Source organism: Aplysia californica, unplaced genomic scaffold, assembly GCF_000002075.1.
Source record: "Aplysia californica isolate F4 #8 unplaced genomic scaffold, AplCal3.0 scaffold00048, whole genome shotgun sequence".
NCBI lineage: Eukaryota > Metazoa > Mollusca > Gastropoda > Aplysiida > Aplysiidae > Aplysia > Aplysia californica.
This window is the reverse complement of record NW_004797318.1, coordinates 344,382-349,642: the sequence shown is the minus strand read 5'-3', so window position 1 is coordinate 349,642 and position 5,261 is coordinate 344,382.

The window sequence follows — 5,261 nt, the reverse complement described above, 5'->3', positions numbered from 1 at the left end:
TGTCTGTCTGTCTGTCTTTGGTCTGTCTGTCTGTCTGTCAGTCTGTCTGTCTGTCTGTCTGTTTGTCTGTCTGTTTGTCTGTCCCTTTCCCCAGCACTTAATGACTGTTTTATGTCGATGTCCTTATTTTTACTTTAAAAACTTAATTAACTTCATTGAACATTTCTCCTTTGTCGAGTTCCTGAATCACTTTCTCCTCTGGTGGAACCAGCGTCTGTAGTGTAGCAGATGGGCGCGAAGACCTGATTTCGATTTCCGTGTGGGGAGAATCTCTATATAAAAGTGGACTTGGGAGGCTTTGTGCACAAACTCCTCCCTTATTACCTAATCCACACCTTTGAAACTTTGCAGGCGCCCACAGCATTCATGTGGGTAGGACCTAACTTTAAAAAATCCACGCAAACTGCTTTCCTCGATTTTTCCAAAATACATGTACTTTGTTTCGTCCACACATATTTCTAGCATTTCAATGCAGTTGAATGCAGTGTTCAAGACATAATTAAATATGTCAAGACTTCCGTTCACAATGATTTGACGATTAAGTTCTTTCATCGAACGGGGTACCCAGCTAGATCTAGTTTTAAAAAAATAAAAAATAAATAAAATGTCATTTTTTATAAAATGTCACTATCTGCCTGTTGGAACATTGTATCCCTCTTAGTCTCAAAACTGGGCGGTTGGCGGGTGCTCTTGGGTGGTTTGCTTCTTCTGTCCTATCAAACATCTCTATCGTCCTTATCTCCCCTTCTTCTTTTTATGTTTGTTACTCTCTTGTAACACCTCTAATCTTCTGGCGCTCATATGACCTTATGTAGTTGCGAGCGCCGTAAAACCTCTACTAAAAATAAACTAAATCTGTCTGTCTGTCTGTCTGTCTGTCTGTCTGTCTGTCTGTCTGTCTGTCTGTCCCTTTCCCCAGCGCTTAATGACTGTTTTATGTCGATGTCTTTCTTTCTATTTTATTTAAAAACATAACTACATTTAACATTTCCCCGTTGTCGAGTTCCTGAATCATTCCTACTCTGGTGGAACCAGCGTCTGTGGTGTAGCAGATCGGCACAAGGACCCGAGATCAATTCCCGTGTGGGGAGTATTTTTTCATAAAGTGTCACTATCTGCGTGTTGGAACATTGTATCCCTATTTTTTAGTCTCTGAACTGTGGGTGTTTGGCGGGTGCTGTGGTGTGGTTTGCTTCTTCTTTCCTATACTATCAAACATCTCTATCGTCCTTTTCTCCCCTTCTTCTCTTTATGTTTGTTACTCTCATGCAACACCTTTAAATACTCTAATCTTCTGGCGCTTAAATGACCGTATGTAGTTGCGAGCGCCGTAAAACCTCTACTAAAACTAAACTAGACTACTCTCAAAACGGGTTGTGGCCCTGACGACAGGCAAGGTGGAGGCAAACATCAACGACATGGACATCTTAGTGGGCGGTTGGCGGGTGCTCTGGTTTGGTTTGCTCCTTTCCTATCAAACATCTATCGTCCTTTTCTCCCCTTCTTTTTGTGTTTATTACTCCCTTGTAACACTTCTAATCTTCGGCACTTATATGACCTTATTGTGTTGCAAGTGCCGTAAAACTCTTACGAAAATAAAGGACATCTTAATTGTTGCATTTATAATATGGTGCGATAAAAAATTTGTGGCGCAACTTATCTTCAAATATCTCTTTAACTGGTGATTCAGTCTCAACCATTCTTTACACAGTAGTTTGTATCAATTTGTTTTAACATAATTCTATTTTTCCACAACATTAGAGACTTGATTAAAAAACAACAACTGTTCTTCATGAATTTATAGAATACTGTAGATCTAAATCTCCGTCAAGCTGGAAATGGGATTGTTCACAGTAGGCCTACTTCCCGCTTCTCACACACACATTTTTCACACGCATGTGGCCTACATCATAGAATCATAGCCAAAGCTAAACGAAGACACTTTTTAAAGGCGAAACTTGTTAGAAGAAATTAATTTTATATTGAACACATTTTTTGCCCTAAAGGTTCTCAAAACATGCTTTCAATAAGCATAGTGTCACAATTTCAATTAGAAAAAAAAATGATATAGATCTACATTGTACTTGCTTTTTTTTAAAGCCATATTGCCCCGGCTGTACCTTTTAAAATCTGTAGACTGTAGGATCAACCCATTTGGATTTTCCATTAGTATTTATTAAGGAATTTTCTAGAATACAGCTAACAGGTGTTTACAAAATATTGATCTGTTAAGACAAATTGATATAAGTCATTGACCATTGTGCAAAGCTGGATAGTCTATGTTCGATAGTTTAGGAAACATTTGACAAAAGTTGCACTGCAAATTTTTGACCGCACTATAGTTCAAAATACCCCCAGCTGGAGAGTGTTACTGGTACTGGGGAGCCCTTATCTTTTTCTACCTGGTCAATTCCCAAGTGTCTCTCCCTCTCTCTCTCTCTCTCTCTCTGTGTGTGTGGGGGGGGGGGGGGGGGGAGGGTATTTAATTTAGTCTTGTCTTTCTGTTGAGATGATGTATCCCATTCATGCTCACACACTCAGCCTTGAGTGTTGTTCTAATGTAGTTTATCCTGGCGGTAACATGAATATTTGTCCATCTACGATAGGACTGAGTCAGGAAAGCAGTCTTAAAAACTCATTAACAAAAACTCACGGTTATTTCCTCTCCAATGGCGATGCGCACCAGAGGGACCAGTGTTTCCGGTGTATCATTTAGGCACTTCGATCTCATATAGAAGACCTGGGGTCGATTTATTTATGGGGAGGATTTTTATCCTGTGTCTACGTCTTTCTGCTGGTATATCTGCCCCCCCCCCCCGGGGTTTTATGCACCCCGCACAATCAAGCAAAATTTGATTTTTTTTTGTGTGCATAATTTCTGATGATTTTCCTTTATCATTCTTTGTTAAAATTAACAGAATCGTATAATTTCAGATTTTTGGGCACAGTTTGCATAATTTCAGATTTTTGTGTGTGTATAAAACCGCGGGGACAGGTACATTTTATCCATCTCAGCCTGGGTTGGCTCTGACAGGCAGTGTAAAAAAAGACTGAAAGGATCTAGAGTATTTTTTGTCATAGAGCAAATAAACACCAATGCAATACCTGACCCTCAAAAAGGCAACCCACCCTCCCCTCTCAAAATCAAAAACAAAATAATCCCCCCCCCCAAAAAAAAACAACCAACAAAAACAACCAACAAAAACAACCAACAACCCAGGGTGTTCCCCACAAGTACAGCAAGGTTCCAACTGAGTAGACAGAACGTGGCTTAATGAAATAAATGAAAGCAAACACATTTTGATGACTTAAATCACAACCTGTTACATGTACATACATATATGATATATAATAGTATAATAAATGACACAAAAATACATTTAAAAGACATCTGGATACAAAATTCACTCGCAGGACACTCTAGTAGTACACATACGTGTGGATAGCTACATAGAGAAAAACTTAAACGGAGGGTCATATTGGGAACTGAAAATCAAAGAATACGAGAAAGTAAAACTATATGTATACCATGCACAGTCAAACCTCATTGTACCTCCCCCGCTATACCGCCAACCCCACTTACCGCCAGGTTTTGCCTATATGTACGAAAAAGAACGCCTAAACATAGTATTCGCGCCTTTACTACTTTACTACTGTCCTCGCTGTTTTATGCAAACAAATTCTGAAATTATGCAAACTGAGCCCAAAAATGAGAAATTATACGATTATGTTAATTTTAATAAAGAACAATGAAGGAAAATGATCAGATGTTATGGGAAAAAAAAAAATTTGCAAGATTATGTGGGGAGCATAAAACACAGGGACAGTCTACTGTAAATTTGCCCCGCTGTATCGCCAGCAAATTGGCCGCTTGTGGTGCACACTACACTCGGCGAACAGCACCCTCGGTGGCTGCTTGATAATAATAATATTCTTTTCAACACACGTCTCTGCAAAGCTTCGTCTATTTCTAGGAGCTTGGCGATTTTCTCTTTATTTGTGCTGATCATGAAATGCTTTTATTTTAAGGTTTGTCCAAATATCCCCCCCCCCCCCCAAAAAAAAAATAAATCTGGAATGAAGTTTACAGTCGACTGGAGAAACTTGGAAGGAGTTGCGTCAACTCGGCCTGAGAGCAAAATATCTGGCTTTGCCAGGTATCAGCCCAATGACCTAAAGGCTGGCGGATGCTTGTGAGACTTATATATATTGCTGTCCCCGCGGTTTTATGCAACCCCCCCCCTGAAATAATGCAAACAGCCCAACAATGTGACATTATGCGATTCTGTTAGTTTTAACAAAGAATGGTAACGGACATTAATCAGAAATTATGCAAAAAATGATCATATTTTGCTAAATTATGCGGGGTGCATAATACTGCAAGGACAGATATTGTGAGGATTTACATTCAAATCTGATCTACACGATAAATGATAGTATAAGGCGGCCCAAGGACTGACGGGTATCGGGTTTTTAAAATACCCGTACATCTACAGGGTCCTTGATACACATACATCCTAGTTTCTGATCCTAGCTTCTTTAAACAGTTGCTACTCTATCTAGTTTTTTCCCCTGCTCATGGCAATCGACAAGACAGATCTAGATGAGGCTAGCCAAGACTGGCCACAGTTTGTCTCTAGTTTCGTCCAGTCTACCACAACCACTAGTCAATATGGCAATCGGTGGTACCCTGTTATAGTTATACTGCCAGTCCCACTATTCCGCCTACTTCATGTTCGTCCTAACCCTATCCGTACGCTCTGGGGCCATTTTGTACCTCCGGGGTTGTATTCTTCACATTTTAGAATACTCCTAGAGCGAAGATCTCTCTGAATCTTTCAGTATTTCTCATGAAATCATTTTGACAGACCGCTACGCAAAACGTACGGATTGGATTAATTAATTTTCTCTTTGGAAAATGGTGGCACAGAGTTCAAAGTCGTATGGATACGATAGTAACACACGGCGTACGGATAGGGTTAACTGTGATATAACGAGGTTTGACTATACTCTGTCATGTCTTTCTTCTACTTCTCGACTTCACCTTATCATTTCAGTGTGATTTTTTTTAACTTAAACTTAAATGTCTATAATTTATAATGCATGTTTCTAAGAGAACACAAGACAGTGCTGAGTATGATACTGGGTACAGACAGCAGAGTAGGAACATTGACAATGTTTATGTACACATAGATATTAAACAATCTTTTATAGCCTCTTGGGTTATTTCTCTCTCTCTCTCTCTCTCTCTCTCTCTCTCT